This window comes from Oryzias latipes, chromosome 2 (genome assembly GCF_053564925.1).
Source record: "Oryzias latipes strain Hd-rR chromosome 2, Olatipes_Hd-rR_3.1".
In the NCBI taxonomy this organism is placed as follows: Eukaryota; Metazoa; Chordata; class Actinopteri; order Beloniformes; family Adrianichthyidae; genus Oryzias; species Oryzias latipes.
Window position 1 is genome coordinate 25,273,077 of NC_136238.1, and position 25,870 is coordinate 25,298,946.

General features: G+C 40.9%; 1 protein-coding gene across 5 annotated transcripts in view; it reads right to left on the minus strand.

Moving 5' to 3' along the window:
• LOC144986673 (NLR family CARD domain-containing protein 3-like) overlaps positions 1–25,870 on the minus strand; it is a 497,154-nt gene that overhangs the window by 406,458 nt on the left and 64,826 nt on the right. The window lies entirely within an intron of this gene.

Genomic DNA, 25,870 nt, shown 5'->3' on the forward strand with positions numbered 1-25,870 from the left:
AATATTTAATGTTGACAGGGCTCCAGACTAACTTTTTTCACTAGGAGCACAGTGGCCCCCAACTGAAAATTTTAGGGGCACAACCAGAAAATTAAGGGGCGCATACCGTAAATCAACATTCTAACCAGATCTACTAATTTCCACTGTACTATTAATAAATACTTTAATGATAGATGCAGAAATTGCTGTTTCAAATTCAGTGTCACATTTTAATCTGCACTTTTGAAGATGCAACAACAAGGTAAACTGACAGCAGCATCGCTGTCATGACAGTACAAATAGTAAAGAAAATACCATACATTTAGAATCATAAAAAGGTTTTTAGTAACAAAGTGATTACCAGAGTAACCTTTCGGTCATTTCATAGTTACAAACAATACTTAAATGTATGTAAACATTAAGGGATGGAAATTCATCTTGGTGACACCAAATAGGTGCAGCCAATGCACAATAAGCGCATTCTTTTTTAAAACTTGTCCTGTCCAACAGCTGGGCAGACAGATGAGAGCTGAGGGTGTCTTGTGTTGGACATATTTTACTTTAACTACAGGGGTTATTAAACTTCATACAAACCAAAGGTATGTCTGAATAAACCCCTTTTGTAATTGAGGCCAAACTTTATTGATTTCAACCATGTTTAAAAATCTTTGGTGTTGGACCGGACGGAAAAGGAAAGAGGGGAAGAGGGGAAGAAGAGAGAGGGACGTTGGGGGGGGGGGGGGGGGGGGTTAGGAGAGTGATAATAGGAGGGGAAGGGGGATAAGACAATCAAGCAGCATAAAGCAACAAGTTTAGTGGTTGTTTATCATTACGGTAAGGTTCAAATGTAGTACAAAAAGGGCGGAGCCTGTCCACAAACACACTCAAATGTTATCAACACACCTGCTAGCTGCAAAAATGTCCACAGGTCAACCTGTACACAAAACAGATAGTGTTCACACGCATACTTATGCCTTTAAACCAACTAGTGTGAGATATTTCATTCATTCAATCATGCAAACTATTAGTGCAAAGGTGAGCTAACACCTGTGCTCAGGTGAGTGTTTATGTTCTTCTAAAATGGATGGTGGAACGTGAAAAGAAGGAGGGAGAGTGCCCAGCCATCCCCACCCCAAGACCCCCAACGACACAGCAGCAGGCAGGGGACAACCGCCCCCCGGGCGACCAAATCCGCCACCCAGGCCAGGACCAGCAGGACCGCCGTGAGGCCCCCAGAGCCAGAGAGAAGGGAAGCATGGGGGGAAGGAGAGCAACGCTGCACAGATCACCTGGGGCCTGTTTCAGAAAGGAGGTTAAGTGTAAACTCTGAGTGCGCTAACCCTGAAATCAGGGAAACCCTGGGTTTTCCGTTTCAGAATGGGAGGTTTGTTAAACCAGAGAAAGCAGAGTAAGTCAAACCCGTTTCTGAAAGAGAGGTAACTTTTACTCGGAGTCAGTATCCATGGTTACTTATGCTGTGAACCTAACCTGGTCGGGAGCAGGTTTTATTCTCCAAACTCAAAGTTTATGCCGGTCCCCTCCCCTTTTTAAAGACGAAGCGGTATTTTTCGCTTTAACCTTCACTGCCCAAATGTCCGTCACACAGAGACGGTCTAAGTGACAAGAATGGCTTGTCCTTTTTTGGAGGACCCAATAGACGAGGAGGCTGCATTAATTCCTACAGAATTACATTTACGAGGATTTTGAGAAGACTCGATTCTTTTTTTCACTTTCAGCTGCTGCCATGTTGTTTTAATTCCTGCAGGATTGCATCTACGTGAAAATGAAATCAGGGACATTGGATTATATTAATGTAAAAATGACTTTTTGGAAACACAATTTGCTAGCACTGCTTACTTTCTTAATCCCATATAAACCTATACCACTTGATCAATACAAGGGTAGTGTTGCAGCGTGTGTGTGCTGAGCGGGGTGCGAGCCACGAGAGAGAAGGGGAGGGGCGATTGCAGGTGCAGATGGGGGGGGGGGGGGTGAGCACGGAGCAGAGGTGTGTGCGTGGAATATATTGTGTGTTCGGAGGACGGAGCACTTAGTTAAATAAAGAGAAGGTGTCATTCCCAGAATAACTGTTTTGGAGTCATTCTTCATCCGCTCTGGAGGTTGAGGGTTTCCAACGGGAAGTGAACCCCGAAGGAGAATTCCCTTCGGCCCTGAAGGAAATCTCCGCTGCGCTTCTGACCACGGTCGGAAAGACGAGAGAAAAGAAAGGAGAAGTCTTCGCGCAGCGAAAGGTTCAACAGTAGACAAAAGTTCACTTTTAAAAACACAATTGCATGTATTAAAATTAAACTGACCAACGTTTGCAAGAGGGGAAGGTTAACAACAAAGTCCTCTAAACATTACCGACGTTAAATGCATTTTCCCCCCAGATTGGTTCTGTACACTATGCAGCATTTCATGCATTTACACCAGGAATAACACTTCAAAAGTACACCTAAATATCCCCATTTTTTATTTCACACCGTACGCTATTTAAAAAATTATTACAGCCAATATTTTATAACAATGATTTAAATGCAAACTTACGCATTAACTTGAGCAGCTATGTTTTCCCACGCTAACTGTCTCTGTTTTGCAGATGCAGCGGTGTTGCTTTTCTTCTGGAATATATGCTCATATTCACTGTAACTCTGCAGCAGCACGTCAAGTTCAGCTGGCGAAAAATATGCAGACCTCTTTTTTTCTACTGTTGCCATGGTGACTCGTAATATCTGCGCTCCATTGATAATGGCTTCTTATAGTCGCGGTGCGCACGCTTACCTCAGAATCAGTCCACTCAGAGTTGATTGATCTAACTCGGATCAGCTTCTCTGAAACAGAAAACTCAGAGTTGTTAATCTCCCGATTGACCAACTCGGAGTTCAAGTTCAACCTCAGAGTTGGTTGAACCTCCTTTCTGAAACAGGCCCCAGGTGTTCAAACCCCCCTAGGGTCCTGTGTGTGCACGTCTGACCAGCATCAACCTGTTATTTCTGTTGGTTCTGATCCATAAAGGTTTTTAATTACCATTTATTTGTCATTAGTGTTCAGAGTTCATATAGTTTTGCATTTTTCAAGAGGTTTTTTGAACTTTTTGAGCTTTTCCAGTCTGGTTCTACTGGTTTTATTGGAGTTTCTTCTGTTTTTATTGTTACTCCACGTGACCCAAAGGTCTCTGCTCGTCCCTGCTGTGCAGCTCTGTCATTCCCCTCTGTCATGTGTTCATCCGTCCACATGAGGGCGCCGTCTAGGTCATGCCTGGTGAGCTGGAAGCCAAGAAAAGGAGGGAAAAATGGAGAAAATGAAAGACCTGAGGAAAGCTGCAGTTCAGCCTTCAGGAAGAAAAGTTTAGACCAATAATTACAGAAATAAAAGATAAAAAATGTTTTTATAAATCTGAAAGTCACCAAAGTGTTTAACAAACTTTTTTATAAAGTGAAAAGGTCAAATGTTTTTGTGTTGGAAGTCCCAACCTGACAGATGAGCAGAATAATAAGGCAGGCAAAGCCGTAACACTGCCCCCTGGTGGACAGGAACTCAGCAGTGCAGCTTCAGGATGGAGTGGCTTCCAACAGATCAGATCAACGTTCTGCTCTCTGCTAAAGAGGCAGAACGTCTCCTTCTAAGAAGAATCCAGAGTTCCTGATCACAAACATCAACTGAAGCCCAAATCAGAGCTGATCAGACTGCATGGAGCCCAAGCTCCAGAAAAGAGGAGAGAAGAAGAAGTCGTCCACATGAAGCTTCACCTCAGAGGAAAAGAGGAGCTGCTGAACTAAAGTACTCGAGTACTGAGGAAGACTTTCAACCTCTGATTGATTCTGTAGAACATTTGGAACTAGAATGTAGAAAGTGCTTCAGTTCCATCAGCTGTCAGTCTGCAGCAGCTTCATCTGCTGCCTCCATCCTCTCTCTGTGAGTCTCTGCAGAGTTTTTCTGCAGCTGCTGGTTTTTCTGCAGCAGCAGCAGCATCAGAGCCAGAGAGCCAAAGAAAGTGGAAAGTCTGAGAAGGAAGCAGCTCTGAAGCTCTGCAGCTGACGGTGCAGCTTCAGGACTCATGAGGAGGAGCACATGCACGGCTCTGATGCTGCTGAACGTCTGACTGAGATGATCCACATTCAGAAGAGAGTTTCAGAGTGAAAGACGTGTGGAAGAAGAGAATCCTGAAGGTTTCTGTGCAGACATGAACTCAGTCAGAGAGCGTCTGAATGTTGGAGGATCCAGAAGAAACCAGGAGCTCATGAAGGTGGTTCTGTTGGAGCAGAGAGCAGAACTCTGATCCCAGTTTCAGGAACAATGCAGGCTCATGTTCTGGACTGAAGAGTTCTCCTGAAATGTTCTGTTCAGACTTCTTCAGGATCACATCTGTGTGTGAATGTGGAGGTTTGTCTGAACCAAGCTGCAGCTCACTTTGAAGCTCCTTCAGGCTCACACAGCAACAATGACAAAGACTGAAGCTGCTGTGCTGCCCTCTAGTGGCAAACATGGCATCTGCAGCACACATTTCTGCATTTCTCAACATTTTCGAAGCTCATCCAGAGAATGCCAAAAGTGTGCAAAGCAGTAATCAAAGCTAAAGGTGGCTACTATGAAGAACCTACAATATGACATATTCTCAGTTGTTTCACACTTTTTTGTTATGTATAGAGTTCCACATGTGTTCATTCATAGTTTTGATGCCTTCAGTGTGAATCTACAATTTTCATAGTCATGAAAATAAAGAAAACTCTGAATGAGAAGGTGTGTCCAAACTTTTGGTCTGTACTGTAAAAGAAATCTTAAGTGTTTTTTTTTCTTAACCCGAAAAAAAATCGGTGAATTTATTTAAATCTTTCCCAGTTTTTTTTATTGAAAAAAATCTTTGAAGAAGACACAGAAACAAGAAACAGCTTTAAAATCTTTGCAGATTGTTGATGAAAAATGTTTGCGTTCCAAAGAGCTTAATTTTTTTTCCCTTTTCTTTTATTATGTTACATCTCAGTTATATACTTCAGAAATTTGTTAATCTAATTTTAATTAAATTAAGTAAAATTTCTATTCTTTTTTTCACTGTAATGACAATTTCAATATTATTGCTTGTCTTTGTTATTAACTATACAGTTAAATGTTTATTTATAGTCGTAGTTATTCTCTTTAGAAACTGTTTTTTAGGATCTTTTTGCTTGAAATTTTCTTTTTTAATTGTTGTTTCTTTGTTTACTTAAGAAATTTCTTTATTCATTACTATAGTTTAGAAATACAATAAACGAATGTGATCAGGTTTAGTTAGTCTCTGAAGTGTTTTTGTAGTCAATTTTTAATGCAAACTTTATTGAATGTAACAATTCAATACAAAACAATTCAAAACATCAACAAGAAAAGAACAAACCAGGGCGTTATATTACATTTTTACACAAAGACATTCAAACTGACAAACAGGTCAAATGTTTTAATTTCTTTCTTACTGTCAGAGTTTCTTATTGTCTTAATTTATTGTTTGAACTCTTTGATAAAGATAGAAAAATGAGGAGTATGATTTTTAACTTTGGATCCATGAATGTTCTATTTGCATAAAAACAATAAAAGGTTAATGATGAATAATTGTTCTTTGTATGAGATGGACAGTGTGTGAGGCCAAACATAATATTTTCTAAGTACAAGCAGAAGTCTGGGTCTATGTGTGCAGAAATGAAATGACAAACTTTAGACCAGAGAGTAGTGGAAAAGGGACACAACCAAAATAAATGTACAGCATCTTCAGGGTGTTCTTGACAAAAAGAGCAGGCAACATCAATATCTTCCTTGAACCTTTGTAGATATAGTTTGGTTGGATAGAATTTATGGATTAGTCTAAATGAGATTTCTTTCACTTTATTAATTAAAAATTATTTTGTTGGTAGATTCCAGATCTATTTCCATTCTAAATGATAAACTAAATGATTTCAATAAGGAACTACTAGGAAATGGAAACAACATCCTTCTGGAAGAGTGAGCGTATACGGCGATTTGTGTTACATGAAGAAGAAAAACAAATTTGGCCTATTTCTATTTTAGTTGGATCAATTGGTAATAAAGTTGGACTCTGCAATGATGAGCTTTTGAATACCATAGTTATACACTTAGGAATTGCTTTCAAAACAATGTTAAACTCGCTTTTAGTTATTCTGATGCAATATTTGAAGCAGAATTCTTCATGTGACATAGATCTGTTTGATCTAAACAATTGATGAACCAGGAGGATGTTTTGAGTAATCCAAGATGGATAAAATAAAGATTTATGTCTACCGGTATAAGTAATGTCTTTCTTATTCCATATGTAGTATTTGTGTGGAGAGTAATTGTGTTTGTAAATGAGTGACCAGGAAATTAACATTTGTTTATGGAAGTAGGAAAGTTTTATTGGGATCTTTTGCACATTATAGTTACAAAATAAAAGAAAGTTCTTGCCTCCTAATTTGGAGAAAAATGTAATTTGGTGTGAAATTTCAGAATTAAGTTGCATTCTTAATAAAATGTCTTAGCCGATTTATTTTTAAGGTATTATTTAATGTACAGAAGTCTAGAAAGTTAAGACCACCCATATCGTAAGTGTTGATTACAACTGTTTTTTTATATAATGGTTTGTGTCCCTCCAAATAAAATTAAATAGCATTTTGTCAATGATTTTCAGAACTTTGTTGTCAACATTGAGGGATAAAGCTGTGTACCTTAGGCAGGAGATTCCCTCAGCTTTAGATAGTAAAACTCTGCCTCTCAATGATAAATCTCTCTGGAGCCACTGGTTCAGCTTTGTCTGTGTTTTATTAATAATTGGATCAAAGCTTAATTGGCATCTGGCTTTTTTATCTTTGGAAATGGTCATTCCTAGGTAGGTGATGGACTCGTTGTTTTGTCGTTAAATCTGAACATTGTAATGAGATACGGTGTGATATTATTATTATTATTTTAATGTTCTTTTCTGTATTATTTACTGAATTAAAACTGTTTTAGAAAATACTGAAAGCATGTTGAGCCATACTGAGATCCAGTCACGCAGTTATTTCTTTTTCAATAAAGTTTCTGCACGTGACCCGGAAGTAAACAGCACGAGGCTGTTTGCTTGTTAGCAGGCTAGCAGCGTTAGCTTGTCTTGAGAGGATGGTGGTGTTTTGTTGGGACGTTTGTGAGGTTTTTGGACAGAAAGGACGATACGTGGTTCGTGTGGGAACTCTCAGCATTTTCCAAAGTGTCGTAAATGAGTGAAGAAGTGTTGAACGGAAAGACAACGTGGATTGCTGTGATTGTGAGACTAGCAGGTGATCGATCGGAGCTGCAGTGAAGAGGACGGTGGTGTTTGTGGGAGTTGGAGCTGAAGATCGGAGCAGGAACCATGTCTTCAGAACCTCAGGAAGGTTCTGTCAGAGAACAACTTTCTGCTGCTGAAGGAACCATCGTCCAGAACGAGGAGGAGCTCTGTCGTCAGCGCAGACTGCTGGATAGCAGCTGGAACCCGCAGCTTCAGCTACACCACATAGGTTTGTCACCTTCTGCTGGATTATAGCAGCTGGAAACCAGAGCTGCAGCTGAGCTACACATAGTTGGTACGTTCACTGCTGCATCCACCTGCAGACACATAGATCCATTAACGTCTTTGTTTTTCTTCGTCTGAGCTGCTATCTGGATTGCTATTTAAACTCAGTCGCACAGCCAAGGGCTAAAATAAAAAACACTCTTTAGGTTTTGGGCTGAACAAGATAAACATTTACTGAACACACTAAAGCTAAACATTTAAGCCTTTAACTTGTATTTTCGATATTAAAATGAATAAAAATATACAGGAATATTAATCCTGAATAAATCAAGTTAAACCTTAATTAATGTATAATATTTTAGTCTCCATAAAAAAGCTTTGTCAAAATTATACAAATATGACCATGCTGCAGAACGAAACAACAAAGCCTGAAAATATTTATAATTAGAAATAAATCAAATAATTCCATTTTCTTTGCTCTTTTGTCCATTTTTTAGAGCTGGACTCCTGGCATCATTTTTAACAATAAGTTAATTTCTTGGTGTGTGACGTCCTGAGTGTGTCTTTGTGAAACATATCAGAGGAAGTAGATTTTTCTTAAACCCTGTTATTGTTAATATCATGTTTGAGTCTTATAAACATTAAAAAATTAATCATATTGCACATCACTGGGATTACTCCAAAAATAAAACAGCCTCTGTCAATCAGTGTTCCTCAGCACACTAGTGTCCTGTGAGAGATGGTCAGGTGTGCTGCGAGAAAAAAAAAATCAGCATAATATCATCTCTGTGTTTATCAAAAAAGGTTTTGGTTTCAACTTGAGTACCGTATTTTCATGACCATAGGGCACACCGAGTTATAGGGCCCGGTCTCATTTATGGGGCATTTTTCAGTCTTTGACACTAGCAAAAGGCCCACCAGGTGTTAAGGCGCTGGCACGTTAATGCCCCGTTCGGACCCTCAGAGCCTCCAGAGTGGGTTAATAAAAGAACCAGTCTCTGCAGGGGTGTCAAACATACGGCCCGTGGGCCGTATCCGGCCCTCCAGGTGGTTTAGTCCGGCCCACACACGAAGAGTAAAAATCATAAGGGTATTTAAAAAAGAAAGCAAATTTCTAGTCCATTCCTGTGGCGAGTTATGATTTTTTTTAAAAGAAATAACCGAAATGCGCAATTCCGCCACTCGAGGGAGCAAAGGAAACACAATACAGGTGAATCAGCATATCTCTGCATGTGCCAAAAGTGAAACCTAACAGCTTTGTGTCTGGGTAAGATGCACTTTGGTTCCCTATGAGCCTTACCGCTGTTATCTTGCTATAAGGATGATCAGTACTGACACCCTAATGACCAAAATGTTGTCAAAAAGTGAAGTGGAGGGAAGAGCTTTCCAGGAAAAATGGACAGTTTTTTTTTTTCTTTCACGAAGCTGAATGCAAAACCCCCATGCTTGGTATGACATCAACAGGTTGCAATGCTCAAATAATATAACATTCAGCACTAAGAGACTCACCATAAGGAAAAGTTTCTGTATTGCTTCAGTGTCAGATGTAAAATATTCAGTCTGTATAAAATTAAATAGACCAACTTTTTTTTAATTGAATTCAATTTTATTCATGATCCATTGGCCCCAAGTGATCAGGCTATCATGTTGGTTGAGGCATTTTTTTTTCCAACTGAGTAAAAAAAACTAAAACAAAGCTGTTATTTTGCCTTTACGTTACTGGTCCGTCCCACTTGAGATCAGAATGTGGCCCCCGGACCAAAATGAGTTTGACACCCCTGTTTAAGAGGAAACCCTTATTATGACTGTTCTCCGTAACTGAGTAACACAAACTGAATGCTCACACACTCACGTGTGCTGACTGTCTCCCTCCCTCCTTACTGAACATGCGCAAGCGCAGACTCCGGTCTCAGCACACACAGACATTCGGTGTGTGTTTAAAAAGGCTTCAGGAGCAAATCTGAGATGGTTGTGATTTATTTTAACATAAAACAGCATGCTAAAATCCATCAAAGTCCTCAGCATTTGTATCTGAAAACAACAGTCGGACAAAATTTTTGACAAACACGTCAGGTTCCCTTTTGTCATTGATAAAGCTTTATTGTCATTGTACAGTCACGCTCGGTACAACAGCACAACAAAATTGCAATTGTCAGAGTCTGTCTAGTTGCTGCGCTGCTCCAAGCAGACATGTTAGCTCAAGCTTCTTCAATCCATTCAACAACTGTGGTGTAACTCGCACAATAATAAAAGCCAACTTTTCCTGCACCCTTCTGCATATCTCTACCGCGCTGCTACACGTCTGTGCAGAAACAGGGCGACTAATCTGTTCGGATCAATTATCATCCGTTCAGCTCTATTAGCTTCCTGTGGGATCTGGTGTCACCGTGTAACAAGTGAACAAAGTAATGACGCTCGGAGACGAGACTGTCCGGCATCAGCACCACTGCTCTTCACTACAACTCCCATGATGCATCGGGTTAATGTGACAGCGTCTCTTACTGCACTGCTGTTAACATGAAGCAGAACAAACACAAACATCAGTTCTAACAGTTTGAAAATCTTCATTAACAGTTTATTTCTCCTTCAAGGTTTTTGTTGGAGAACAAAGGATTTAAAGTCAGAGATTTCAGTGTTTGGTTCATCTCTATAAAAGAAACGGCTGGTTTTGACAATTTCTGTTTGAAGGAAAAGTTCTATTTGCGACTTTATCACTTTTGAGAAACTTGAAGTTAAATTTAAATATAATTAACAAAATGAAAGAAACAGCATTAAGGTGAAGTGACACATTTAAACTAAAAATAAACTATTTATAAACGGCAAAAGAAATAAAACATTTTTGTTAAAGTTACTTTTTTTATTTAGACAAAAGAATAATTAAAAGCTACGTTTAGTAGAAAAGAAAACAAGAATGAAGGATGTGCATTTTCTGCTTTTTTTTAAGTTCTTTAGTACAGTAATTAATTCAAATATTTTTTCCCACAAAGCCCTGTCCGCATTTTTATTTACAGTAAAGATTTATTCTCCCCTGCATTTATCTGCATTAGGGGTGTAATGATTCATTTATCAACAATTAGATTTATATCATAATTTTTGGCTACTGATATGATCCATGGTTGATATTGGTTCATTTTGAATATTGTGATTCACTGACCTAAAATTGATTCTGTGTATCTTTAGTCCAAAAACTTGGATTCTCATGTATCACAGAACAGGATGGGAGTCAGCGTCTTATCTGCATGATTTGCAATGCCAAGTTGAGCAACTCTAGCCCCGCCCCCTGGCAAAACTAAATGAACACTTCGAGAAGCTGCATGGAGACGGTGAATATAAGAATACAAAGAAAGCTGAATTCAAGGTGAAGAGAGTCAGATTCCATGATAATGCCACTCTGCCTACTCTTGTATTTGTATCCATCAATAAACCGATCCTCACTGCATCATATGAAGTTGATCGCAAAGCAGAGCAAGCCACACTCCATTGGTGAAACAGTAGTGAAACCAGTTGCGTTAAAGATGGTGAATCTGATCCTCGGAACAGCGGCCGAAGGTAAATGATCCCAAATTCCTCTTTGAAATGACACCATCAGTGACAGAATAGAGGACACGAGTAAAGACATCTTGGCTCAAGTAATCCAGATCTGATTTCAAGACCGGCAAAATTCAGCCTTCAACTCCACGTGACTACAGACATTGCTAATCTAAGCCAGCTTCCTGTTTTTGTGCGGTACGTGAAAGACGACATGATAAAAGAAGAGTTTTTATTTTGTAAGCATCTTACAACAACAACAACTAAGGCAGCCGATGTGAAGAAGCAGTTGGAAGACTTCTTTAGAGACAATAATCTTTTGTGGGAGCACCATCTTTCTTTTTTTGTTTTTTTATTTATTTATTTTTTTTAACTTGTCCTGTCCAACAGCTGGGCAGGCAGATGAGAGCTGAGGGCCTTTTGTGTTGGACATATTTTACTTTAACAATAGGGGTAATTAATCTTCAGACAAACCAAAGGTATTTCTGAATAAACCCCTTTTGTAATTGAGGCCAAACTTTATTAATTTCAACCATGTTTGAAAATCTTGGGTGTTGGACCGGACGGAAAAGGAAAGAAGGGAAGAAGAAAGGGATGTTAGAGAGGGGGGGGTAGGAGGGTGATAGTAGGAGGGGAGGGGGGGTAAGACCATGAAGCAGCATAAAGCAACAAGTTTACTGGTTGTTTATCATTACGGTAAGGTTCAGTGGTAGTACCAAAAAGGGCGGGGCCTGTCCACACACACACTCAAATGTTATCAACACACCTGTTGGCTGCAAAAATGTCCACATGTCGACATGCACACAAAACAGATAGTGTCACACACATACTTATGCCTTAAAACCAACTAGTGTGAAATATTTCAGTCATTCAATCATGCAAACTGTTAGTGCAAAGGTGAGCTAACACCTGTGCTCAGGTGAGTGTTTATATTCTTCTAAAATGGATGGTGGAACGTGAAAAGAAGGAGGGAGAGTGCCCAGCCATCCCCACCCCAAGACCCCCGCCGCAGCAGCAGCCGGAATCCCCCCAACGCCACACGGGAACAGGTAGGGAACAACCGCCCCCCGGGCGACCAAGACTGCCACCCAGGCCGGGGCCAGCAGGACCGCCGCAAGGCCCCCAGAGCCAGAGAGCAGGGAGGCGCGGAGGGATAGAGAGCGCCGCCCCAGCCCAACCAGAAAAGCAGCCCTCCCGCCGCGCCGGGAGAGCCCAACGCAGGGCCCCACCGGAGAAGGACGCCCACAGCCCCAGACGAGCACCCCACCACCACCCAGGAGTTCCGGGGATCCCCCCGCCCCGACCCCAGGTACGATCCAGGACCCCCCAGGGGAGACCCGTTCTGCACTCCAGGCAGCCACCCACCCGGCCCAGGGTTGGTCCAGGGAGGAGCAAGGCAGGGGCCCGCCGCCCCTGCCCAGGAGGGGGGGAACCCCGGGGAAAAAAGGGGGCCCACAAGGGGTGTTGTAAATATGGCCCGACCAGGTTCGGCCACTGTTGGAAGTTTGGCGGGGCCCAGCGCTCAGGGGCAAGGACCAGGACCCACCCCCCAGGGACACGAACACCCCCGGCTCAGGTGTAATGTGAACCCCCCCACCGCGCGGAGAGAGCATCGCCGGGCCCAGGAAGCCGGCACCCAGGGGACACGGTCGCCGCTGCCAAGGGGCCCGCACCCCCCACCAGGGGAGGGGTAGGGGACAGATGGACCCAGTTCCCACCTTCTTTGCAAAATGTGTCTGCGTGTATGTGTGTTTGAGAGGGTGTGTGTGTTTATGTTGGAATGTATATATTGAAGGGGAAGGGGTGTGTGTACTAAGGGGGGTGCAGTTAAAATTGGCGAGTAGGGCACTAAGGGGACATCTCCTGATTACTCACAGTGATGTCCCCTCACCCTCCCCACCAAGGGGCCCTAAATGTCTAAGGTGCTGTTAAAATTGGCGGGTAGGGTGCTAGGAGGACATCTGCTGCTTGCTGGCAGTGATGTCCAAGCACCCCCCTACCAAGGACCCTACATGTCTAAGGTGCAAATAAAACCGAAAGAGGGGGGGCCCACTCCATACGGCAACCATAGGAGGGGGGCCGCTGCCAAGTAGCCCCCCCCCAAGGCGCATCGCAGGCTAGACCCTCCACCCCCTTACCCTTGGAGCACCATCTTTCTGCAGTTTGTACGGATAAAGGTCCAGTCATGCTGGGAAGAAAGTCTGGTTTTGGTAGGCTAGTAAAAGCCGCTGCACCACATACTGTTATGCATTGTATTCTGAACAGTCATGCATGCGTTGGTAACAAAAGCTTTGAATCCAAAATTGGCAGAAGTATTTAAAACTTTAGTGGAATATATGAACTATGAGTGAAATAGTGCTCTGAGCCATCGCATCTTCAGTGAGTTGAGCAGAGAAATGGGCGCTGAATTTGAGGTACTTCTGTACCATTCTAATGTGCAATGGTTATACCGGGGACAGGTGCTGAATTGTGTTTTTGTCTTGTTTGTGGAATTGCATTAACGTTGTCATGCAGAGTGCTTCAAAAATCATTTTCATTTCGCGTACATGGCTGATATATTCGCAGCTCTCAATCACCTTAATCAGCAGTTGCAGGGAGGTGGAGTCAACATTATGGAAGCAAAAGAAAACCTGATGGCTTTTCAAAAAAAAGCTACTATTATGGAAACGACAAACGGAGAACAATCACTTGGCAAATTTTCCCCTTCTTGACAACTGTGTTAGTAAGATCGAAGATGTGTCTGGAATTGGTGAAATGTCTGTACCCAGGGAAATGAAACAAGCAATTGTCACGCACTTAGATGAGCTTGCAAAGTCTCTCGACGGATACTTTCCTGCATTAGACTCATATCCAGCATGGTTAAGAATAATATTCACGTTTGATGTTGAGACAGCAGAAGTCAATAATGAATACCTTGACGAAATCAATGAAATTCTGCAGCGCCCACAGTCACATTCACCCATGCACACACACTGATGGTGGCTCCGCTGCCGAACACTGGCGCGAGCCTTTAACCAGAGGCAAGGTGGGGTTCGGTGTCTTGCCCAAGGACACATGGGCTTGCAAGGTGGGAATCGAACCTGTAATCTTACGATCATGGGTTGACCGCCCTATACCACGGCCGCCCCATTATACTCAGGGTGTGTAGGGGGAAGAGTCTGGCAATACAATACATATCCCAATATTGTACTGGAACACAAAGTATGACTTAGAAAAAAAACTGTACCTGAATATTACTATGTCTTTCATTGAAATAAATTTGTAAAACTCTTTTAGTTGAATGATCACAATGGTAAATGGCGTATACTTATATAGCGCCTTTCTTCCTACAAGGACAAAGCGCTTTACAGTCACACACACATTCACTCAAACATTCACACACTGGTGGTCGCTCCGCTGCCAAACACAGGCGCCCGCCTACCACCAGAGGCAAGGTGGGGTTTAGTGTCTTGCCCAAGGACACTTCGACTCATGGGCGTGCAAGGCGGGAATCGAACCCGCAATGTTACGATCATGGGTCGACCGCCCTACCGCTGCACCACATCCCGCCCCACAATGTTGAGCACTGCAACTGTATTTCATGTATAAGTTGTTTTTACCCAAACAAATTGTGCTTTTTATTTTGGTAACTTAAAATATATAAAGGGAAAATTTAACATTTTCTGATTTCCACAAAAAAAAGATTTTTAAGTATAAAAAAACGAATATGCCTTAACCAATAATGTTTTAAGAGTATGATTGAGGAAATAAAGTGTTATACCAATATTGCTTAATGCAGCTTTTCCAATACTTCAAGACTTAATCCTGGCAAAGAGATTCAGTTCGGTACCCATCCTAACTAAAATCAAAGTAGTGCATGTCTCGTAAAAACAAAAAAAGCTGCTTCTCACTGAGATTTTGTTGTTTTGTGTGTGTGTAGAGCTGCTCAAAGAGGCTCAGTGTGCTCTGCTGCCAACCAGGGGTTGGAGGTTTAAGTGGAAAACTAGACGCAGACACTGAAGGACACTCATAAATAATTAAATACATATCGTCCTGACAGCTTTTTAAATTGATACAAGATCAACAAATGAATTATCACGATATATTGCCGAAATGAATTTTTTCTACCACCTCTACATAAAACCGTTTCTGCACGTCGGTGTCAAGCCAGCTGAATTTTTTTGAGCTACAGTTCCTATTTTGTTTTCAGGGTTCTATTGGGAGAACTGGGGGGTGGAGGGAGGAATCTGGTGAGGGAAGTGTGCAAATCTTGTGTGATTGTCTTTTGTTCTCTGCTTTTAATTAGTATTTATAATATTTTATGGCTATTTTTATTGCTTTTATGTTAGGTACTTTTTGTGCTTAACCGGAATGAAAGACGCTATACAAATCTACAAATTGAAAAGAAAGTGGGGGGACCAGAACCCTCAAAGATTAAAGAGGAGCCAGATGATCTCTTCATCAGTCAGGATGAAGATCAGCTTGATCTGAAGCAGGAGACTGATACCTTGATGGAGATTCCTACTTATGAGGAAGGTGAGAACAGAGAAGCAGATCTAAACAATCAGCAGAGCTTTAACGTAACTGACAGTCAGGATGAAAAAGCCACTTCAATTACAGATGAAAAGATAGACCCACACAACAGACAGCAGAGGATCCCAAGTTTTGGTAACTTGTCTCAGTTTAGACTTAATACGAGAATCCATAAAAGGGGGAAGACTTTTTCTTGTAAAAAATGTCATACAAATTTTAGTGAAATAAGTTCTCTCAAATCACATATGCAAACCCACAAAGGAGAGAAGCCTTTTTCTTGTAAAGAATGTGATACAAGTTTTACTCGAATATATAATCTCAAAAGACACATGAGAACTCATTCAGACGACATGCCTTTTTCTTGTAAAGAATGTGACAAAAGCTTTGGTCAAAAATATAATCTTAAAATACACATGAGAACTCACACAGAAAAAAAGCCTTTTTCTTGTAATGACTGTGATACAAGTTTTACTCAAATATATAATCTCAAAAGACACATGAGAACTCATTCAGACGACAAGCCTTTTTCTTGTAAAGAATGTGACAAATGCTTTGGTCAGAAATATAATCTTAAAATACACATGAGAAATCACACAGAAAAAAAGCCTTTTTCTTGTAATGAATGTAACCGAGGTTTCATTCGTGTAGCTGATCTCCAAAGACATATGAGAACTCATACAGGAGAAAAGCCTTTTTCTTGTAAGGAATGTGACAGAGGTTTTAGTCGTATATCTGATCTCCAAAGTCACATGAGAATTCATACAGGAGAGAAGCCTTTTTCTTGTAGAGAATGTGATAAACGTTTTCGTCATTTATTTTCCCTAAAGAGACACCTGAGAACTCATACAGGAGAGAAACCTTTTTTTTTGTAAAAAATGTGATACAAGTTTCAATTGCTTATCTTATCTCAAAAGACACATGAGAAGTCACACAGGAGAAAAGCCTTTTGATTGTAAAGAATGTGACAAAAGTTTTAGTCATGTATCTAGTCTCAAATACACATGAGAACTCATACAGGAGAAAAGCCTTTTTCTTGTAAAGAATGTAAAAAAAGTTTTAATCAAATATCTCATCTCAAAACACACATGAGAACTCACACAGGAGAAAAGCCTTTTTCTTGTAAAGAATGTGACAAAAGTTTTAGTCAAATATCTCGTCTCAAAGCACACAAAAGAATCCATACAGAAGAGAAGCCTTTATCTTAACTGAATGTGACAAAAGTTTCAGTGATGTACAGTGGGGAAAATAAGTATTGAACACGTCAACATTTCTCTCAAAAAACAGTTTTCTAATCGAGCTATTGACACGAAATTTTCACCAGATGTTGGCATCAACCCAAGTAATGCGCACATAGAAAGAAATCCAAACATTTATGTCCATAAATGAAGTTATGTGTAATAAAGTGAGATGGCACAGGTTTGAACACGCTTACTGAAATTTATTTAATACTTAGTGCAAAAACCTTTGTTGGTGATTACAGCCTCGAGACGCCTCCTGTATGGAGAAACCAGTGGAATACATTGCTCAGGTGTGATTTGGCCCATTCATCCACACAAACTGCCTTCAAATCTTCAAGGTTCCGGGGGTCTCTTCTGTGAACCCGGATCTTCAGTTCTTTCCAAAGATTTTCAATTGGATTCAAGTCTGGTGATTGACTGGGCCATTCTAGCAGCTTGATTTTCTTTTTCTTCAACCAGTTGAGTGTTACCTTGCCTGTGTGCTTGGGATCGTTGTCTTGCTGAAAGATCCACCCTCTTTTCATCTTCAGCAGCCTGGCAGATGACAGCAGATTCTGATCAAGAATGTCTCGATACTTTTCTCCAGTCATTATTCCTTCAATGATATGAAGTCTACCAGTACCACATGCTGAAAAACAGCCCCACGCCATGATGCTCCCACCTCCAAACTTGACTGTTGGTATGGTGTTTTGGGGGTGATGTGCAGTGCCATTCTTCCTCCAAACATGTTGTGTCTTATGACATCCGAAGAGTTCAATTTTGGTCTCATCTGACCAGAGTATCTTCTCCCAGAATGTCATGGGTTTATCCAAATATGCTTCTTCTTCAAAAATGGAGTCTTGCGTGGTGTGCGTGCATGGAGGCCATGGCAGTTGAGTGCATTGCTTATTGTTTTCTTTGAAACAACGGTACCTGCTGATTCCAGGTCTTTCTGAAGCTCTCCACGAGTGGTCCTGGCCTGTTGGAGAACCCTTCTGATGATTGTTCTGACTCCTCTGTCTGAAATCTTGCGAGGAGCACCTGGGTTTGGCAGGTTTATGGTAATGCCGTGTGCTTTCCACTTCCGGATGATGGCCCCAATGGTACTCACTGGAACTTTCAGAAGTTTAGAAATGCACCTGTAACCAATGCCTTCAGTGTGTTTTGCAACAATAAGGTTGCGTAGGTCTTTGGACAGCTCTTTGCTTTTACCCATCATGCAATGCTTCTTGTCCAACACCTTGCTGGTGAGAAACCTTTTTTAAAAGGCATCAATCAGGACTATACCAGCTGATATTACTTACAAATAGGGGGCAGGTTAACGTTCTGAATACTGACAAACTCCAGCTGCTTTGTTGGCTTGCCAGACCTTTTTACCCCTCCTTTTCTTCATGTGTTCAATACTTCTTCCCTGTGCCATTTCACTTTATTACACATAACTTCATTTATGGACATAAATGTTTGGATTTCTTTCTATGTGTGCATTACTTGGGTTGATGCCGACCTCTGGTGAAAATTTCGTGTCAATAGCTCGATTAGAAATGTTTTTTGAGAGAAATGTTGACGTGTTCAATACTTATTTTCCCCGCTATATATAATTCAAAAACACATAAGCACTCATTCTGTGCAAGGGGTTTTGTTTAATCTTTTCTTTGGTAAGTCAGGAAAACTCTGCAGAGTTCTTGACATAAAAAGTGGAAAATATGATTTAAAAAGTAGCTCTTTTCTATAATCAAAAATAAGCTGAAATTTAATACAGAACGTGAACAGATAAAGTGAAGATTTGCTTTAATTGGATCATTTTATTGTATCTTGAAAAAAACAACCCAACGTTCATGAAATTCATTCTTTTAGATGTACCTGTATATAGGGAAATATTGTTTTGAATCATAACTATATGTACCATATTTTCACGACCACAAGGGGCACTTAAAAGTCTTAGATTTTCCCAAAGATGTTGGGGACGCCCAATGAGGTGGTGCACCTAATGTGTTATTGTGGGACTTCGTCAGAGGACATAAAAGAAAACAGCATGAAAACGGGGGAGAGAAATGTGGATGTGAAAGAAGACACACCCCAAAAGGGCAGGTATGTCCATTCAGCAGAACATCATTTTTTTCAACCCTAAAAATGGCAACTGCAAAAATACATGCTTATAAAGCGCAGTTTAAACTGCAAGCCGTCAGCCATGCGGAGGAACATGTGAATCGAGCAGCTGTGAGAGAATTCAACATCAGTTGAATGGTTCGCAGGTGGAGGAAGCTGGAAAATGAACTCCGACAAGTCAAGAATTTCTGCAGAAAATATGGCGAAGTGGCCCAAGTTGGTAAACCAACTCGAGCGATGGATTAACGATCAGAGAAAATCTCTACAGTCACGATTCAATTGAAGGCATTCAACTTCCAGCAGATTACAAGGAAAAGCTGTCCATCTTCCACTCATACTGGAGTAAAAAGATTGCCGACAAACTCATTCAGCCGTGCCACATCACCAACATAGACGAGCTGCCACTTACTTTTGACATCTCGGTGAGTCACACTGTCAAAAAGAAGGGGACAAGGACCAACAAGAGCAATAAACACAACAGGACATGAAAAGTCGGTTTGGATGCTGTTTTATGACTGAAAAATGAATCACAACCAACTCAGTTATGTTCCCACTGCTTTTTTTAAACACACACTAGCATGCATGGTTTACCAGTATATGTTAACATATCAGCATCTTAAAATCCGTTGCGCCTTTTGTATGTGTTAAAAACAGAAAAAGCACCCATGACGGAAACTGCACCCTATAATCAAGTGCGCCCTATACACTGGCCTTGGCAACTGGCCAGTGTGTCTGATCTGTACGTAGAGCCTGAAAACTGACTTAAAAACCTGCGTAGCAACATGGGGTTTTACAGGCTTTTATTTAGACTTTTTATTGAAAGTGGAATTTCATACGACTACATTGACACCAAGTCATAAATCGAAATAGAGCTGTAAAAGAAAAAGTCTGGAACAAGATTTTTGTTTTGATGTTTCTCACCAAGCGTCTTCCAACTGCGGGTATATGCCCAAGTATCTCGCACTATCATCGCATTTTTTAACAATTTGATTTGAAATGATTTATTTCAAGCAGCCAAAGAATAATATGTTCAAGAATGCCCATTAAGCGCATTCTAAAAACGTGCCATGCATTGGTGTGTACGTAGCATAAGAGTTGTTGGCTTTCAACATATTAAAGTTAACATTTCTACTGGCATTGTTTGTTGATTTGATTTTTAAAGACATTTTGCTAAACCCCAATCAGAAAACAATATTCAGTATTTGTTTATTTTTATTGGTAGTTTTCTTGTGATATAATAATTTGGTTTAAAGTTGCTTAGTTAATCATTGTGGTCGTAGTTTATAATGAGACAATGTGTAAGTTGCTTTAAGTCTGTGTGTTACCATGACAACACGTCAAATATGTATACATTTCTAACACACAGCGAACATTTGATTTTATTGTTTTAAACTAAGACTGACTGCAGTTCATACATTGTTGAGATGTGAGCAAATGACTATTTTGTAAAGAAAAAAATTCAGATAAAGAAACAGACTGGTGTTTGTGTCTGGTGTTCTTGTGATTCATGTTTTCTAGCATACATTAGAACTGTTCCTCTGTTCTTTTTGGTTCTCAGTGTTCTGTCCCAATCTTTACTGTGAATAATAAAGTAGACATGAACATCAGTCAGAAGTGTGGAGTCTTTCCCACAGTGTGGGTTTCTGCTATAGCCAATGAGCTTCTGGATGTGGGGATATCCCGCCTCCCCTCGCCTTGACTGACATGTCACTGTTTTTACGTTTCGACAGGTTTTAGTATCAAAACCGCAAAAATAAAAGCGCAACTCAAAAATACGATTTCAAAATAAACTGCAACTCAAAAACAGGATTTCGTAATGGCGAAAAAAAAGAAACGAGCACTCAGAAATATGATTGTGCTTTGGGTTATAGCTTTTGGTTGCAAGTTTTAGTTCTCAATTTATGCATTTTGATTCTCAGATTTGAGGTTTTGATGCGCTGTTTTACTGTTTTGATGCCCAATTCTTTAGGCACTATATTGACACCATATGAGTCCACGGCATTAGAAATACAAACACATGAGGTTAACCTCAGCAAAATATCAAAATATTAGCGTTTTATAGAGTTTGGAAGGAACAGTAAAGCTTACCAGCCACAGGTCTCATCTGTTGTGGCTGTCAGTCATGTATGGAAGGTTCCAGCAGGAGGGCAGACTGTGCGCTCTTGTTGGTCCAATCGGCAAGCAGAAGCAAACTAAGCTGCACAGCGGCTAGGGGGAGGTGAGGTGCCTAAAATTTTAAATTAAACACTAACCCCATTTTCTGGAGAGAATGTTGCATTGTAATTCTTGAGTTAAGGTAACGACTAATAGATCCCATATGTAAAAAACATTGTATTAAACTAATTAAAAGTGACAAATTAAAATTTCACTACAATAAAAAACTGTTTTTAAAATTACTATGGTTTTTTGTTTGTTCGTTTGTTTTTACTCTCTTAATTCATTTCTATATTTAATGAAAAATGCCAAATGTTATTTAGAGCAGAGATAAAGTTACTATTAATAATTGCCATTAAAAAAAATTGGACTGAAATAAACAAAGCGACAAATTAATGTTTCACTACATTAAAGAAACAGTTCAGTTCAACATAGGATTTTTGTTTGCTTATTTGTTTTTACCCTTTTTATTAATTTACAAATTTTTATGAAAATGCCAACTCATCTTATTCAGACAAGCTGTGTTTGTTTTAAGGAAACATGTTTAATGAAAACTATAGTATAGAATAGGCAGGCTCTTCTAAAAGAAACTAGCAGGAGCCCCAGCGCTGGTCTTTGCTTGGATTTGTTTTAGACTTGTTCAGAGTCAAATGCATGTTTTAAGGGGAGGAGGATTATTTTGTTGTTGCTGTTTTTGTTCCTATTATTACAATCCACTATATGTCCCGTGTTGAATTCTACTATTAAAATGTGGGAAACAAATGTTTCTCAAATCCAAATCAATCCAAAAGCCTGGAGACTGGTTGGCCGTGGTCCTCCCTTTGACCTGGACAGTGGTTGCCATGGCTACCTGCACACTCACCAAGCTGGAACTTAGAAGAAGAAAAAGAGACCAAAATGATTGATAAAGCAGGTTTTCCAGGGAAATCCCACAAAGTGCTTTCCAAGCTAGAACTAAGAATATCCAGCATGCATTTGGAAAAACTCATTAGCTTCTTGTGGAAAATGATGAGTCATTGTAAAAGCATTCTATGAATGCTCAGAAACCTTCCTCTAAGGTTGTGGTTGTTTGGAGAAGTCCTCCTCTTCAAAGAAGTTCTCCTGACCATCTTCAAAGCCACTTTCTGCTTTTTCAAACGCTACTGTTCAACAAAAACTTGGTTTCTGCCACAAAACCAACCTTAGACACTGAATCAGAATGAATCCAATGCAGAAATGTGTTGACACCTTTAATTCAAAGCTTCAATCAGTTTGAATCTCATGAAGAACATTTCAAAAATCCACATTTGGATCAGGCGTCTTCATCAGAGCACAACTCATGTTTCCAGGACTGTGACTCACCAATATATCCTCATTTCCTTTACACAATCTGTTTCCATCATTTGGATTTTTCATCAAAACTTGAGTTAGAAAAGAATTGTTGCCCCAAAATGTCCAGTTTGAATAGTCTACAGTTTGTTGTGATGGTTGCTAGTAGGGCTGGGCGATATGGCCTAAAAATAAAATCTCCAATTTTATTTTTTTAATTCGATTTCCGATTTTTTCCCCCATTTTTTTCCCCCCACCCTACTTAAGGAAAGCAATAAGTACAAAAGGCAGACAAGTTCAAGCAAAAATGTTGCTTTTATTTAATCAAACCCAAGACAAATGTAACCCCCATTTCTGGAATGAATAATAAATAAATGAGCACGCTCTTGGAATCAAAGTTAAGTATAAGATTTTTCTTCTTCTTACTCCCTTTTTGGACTTGTGTTTAAACAATTGTGTCTTGTTTTATATAACTTTTGTCTTGTTTTGTCTAATTTCATTATTGTACACTTGTTTTCACTGTCCAAAATAAAAAGGTTACTTCTTTACTTAATGTCCCAGCTGTGTTTTAAGTCACACTTTGTAGTCTAGACTAAAAGGAGACAAACATTCACCTTGACAGTAGCAGCATTTTCTAAAGGATTAACAATACAGCTCATATCTGAGGTCTACGGTTGTAATTCTTTAAGAAACCCCGTCTTCTCCACGGAGAAGATGATTAGCAGTAGGAGTTGCTGTCAGACCCCTCCCCCCCCCCCCCCGCCTCCTCCGAAAACAAAATCCTACGGCGGCCACGTCGGAAATGAATATATCGGTACAAGTAATAATTACAACGCAGTATTCTTTATTAACAAATAACAGTAACAAATAACTAACTAACTAATGAACTAACTATACAGGCGTTGTAGAATGAGTATATGTTTCAGTGTCAGGGCGCGTGCGTGTTAAAGAGGACTGAGCGCGTGCCACGCGAGTGCGCGCGAGAGCCTTTGACTTCGATTGGCTTTAGGCAGCGAGTGGGGGGGGGGGTCTCTTCCTCCACGTCTGTGGCAGCAAACCCAGACCAGTTCCAAACAACAAAATTCCCACTGTCACCGGTAGCCATGCTGTCGCTAGCTGCGTCGTGCATTGATTGTCGCGTGTCACTGTGTGATACTAACGCTATGGAAGCTCTGGGGAGCCAAAAATGCGCCACATAAAACTCGATTTAGTTATTTTTGAAATCGCCCCTAACAAAAAATTCAAATTAATTTATTTGATTGATTTATCGCCCAGGCCTAGTTGCTAGGTAACAGGGTCTTTAATGTCTGTGATGTCATGGTGGCTTTCAGAGTTGAACTCCTGAATATGACGGTAAACATTTGGATTGAACAAAAATGGGATTGAAGCTCATGCTAAATCCTGATCTCAATGCTGAAAAAACCTCCTCCTAGATTCTGGTTGTTTGGAGAAGTCCTCCTCTTCCCAGAATTCCTGAAAAAAGCCCTCATTTCTCCTGACCATCTTCAAAGCCACTTTCTGCTTTAGTTTAGTCCAAACTTGCTTTATGCTGACAACATTTACAGCTTATTTTAATCTGAAGAATCCAAGGAAACAAACCAATCTAAGTCTGCATTCATGCCACTTCAGAACCAACAAAGCATGTTTCCATGACGCTGACTTACCAATAGAACTTGGGATTTCCTTTGCAGAATCCTTCTCCGTGTGTTTTCCTTTGTTTTTCTCCCCAAAACCTAAAGCAGAGATTTTTGCTGAGCTGCAGAACAAACGTCTGACTGCTTTAACCGCCGTTGATGGTTTGTTGTGTTTCCCTCTATAGCTGCTATGGTCTAGGTATGGTTGCTAGGTAACGCTGTCTTTGATGATGATGATGTCAGAGTGGCCTCTAGAATGGACTTTTTTCTAGTGTAACCAGGAGCTGTAACCTTTAGGGCACTAGGACCCAGAAAGAGGTCCAGGCAGTGACGGTGTTCGGTGACGTCACTCCTCAGTGACGGACATGCTGTACACAGCAGACTGCAGACCAGCCCACACCAGCAACACCGTATGAAGTTTGCAGACGACACTACTGTGGTGGGGCTGATCTCTGGGGACGATGAGACGGCCCACAGAGACAAAGTCCTGAAACTGTCCAGGTGGTGTCAGGCTAACAACCTCATCCTGAACACCACCAAGACCAAGGAGATCATCCTGGACTTCAGGAAGAACAGAGCAGATCCACCCCCACTCTACATCGATGGAAACTGTGTGGAGAGGGTCCACAGCTTCCCCCTCCTGGGCACCACCATCTCTGCTGACCTCACAGGGTCTAACAACACCATCAGGAAGGCCCAGCAGCGCCTGCACTTCCTGAGAAGACTCAGGAAGAACAATGTGAACCAGGAGCTGCTGGTAACCTTCTACCGCTCAACCATTGAGAGCATCCTGTCCTCCTGCATCACAGTGTGGTTCTCCCACTGCACTGAAGCAGAACAGCAGAGCCTCCAGAGAGTGGTAAAGACAGAAGAGGATCATCGGCTGCCCCCTCCCCTCACTGAAGGACATCTACCAGTCATGCTGCCTCATCAGAGTGACTGACATCATCACTGACTCCACCCATCCTGCTTTCTCTCTGTTTGAACTGCTGCCCTCTGGAAGGAGGTACAGGTCCATCAGAACCAGGACAAACAGACTAAGGAACAGCTTTTTTCCACAGGAAATCACCATACGGAATACACACACTTCCACCAACTACACCCACTCTGACTTTTTACAAATGCTAAATCTCTGACTACACATGTGTGCAATATCTTGACTTCTGTGCAATAACACAATATCTACTATGCTGCGCTCACAGCAACTCGACTCATTCCATTCTATTTTGTCCATACATATTTAATATTTAACAGTTTCTGTACATATTGTTCATTTTTTGTTAGAGATGTAAATAAAGTTATTCTATTTTATTTTATTTAACTTCATCACTTCAAGGCTGCTGCAATTTCATTGTATCACCATCTACAATGACAATAAAGACTCTGATTCTGATTTATTTCTGGAAGACGCCATTTTTGTCCCTAAATGTTGGATTCAGTCTGAATTCCAGTCCCACTCCCAGCATTCCTGCTCCTCTTTAGCTCCTCCTCTTCCTCCTGATCAAAGTTTGAAGCCCAGAGCCAAAAGTGCGTCTGCAGCTGCTTCTGCTCCAGCAGCCGCTCCCTCTGCTCCTCCTGCCTCTCCTCCTCTGGGAGCTCCTGCATCCTCCTGCGCTCCTCCCTGTCCTCCAGCATCATCAGGAGGCTTTCAAAAGGCTTTCTGGAATGTTCCAAAGCAGAAACCTTCATCATTTGAAGATGGAGGAAGACTCCAACACTGACAGACAGACAGACAGACAGGAAGTCTCCTGGTTTTTCTGCTTCAGAAGGTTTTTGGGAAACTGCAGAGTTTTCTTTGTGGAGCTAAAGAGCTGCTGTCAGTCTGCTTTGGTCCATCAGGAATGAAGGTCAGGACTGAGAGGAACCTGAAGAAAGTGACTCTTCATCATCTGCTGCTGAAGAAGACAGAGGAAGATCCACTGTGAGAGCAGCTGCAGAAAGCT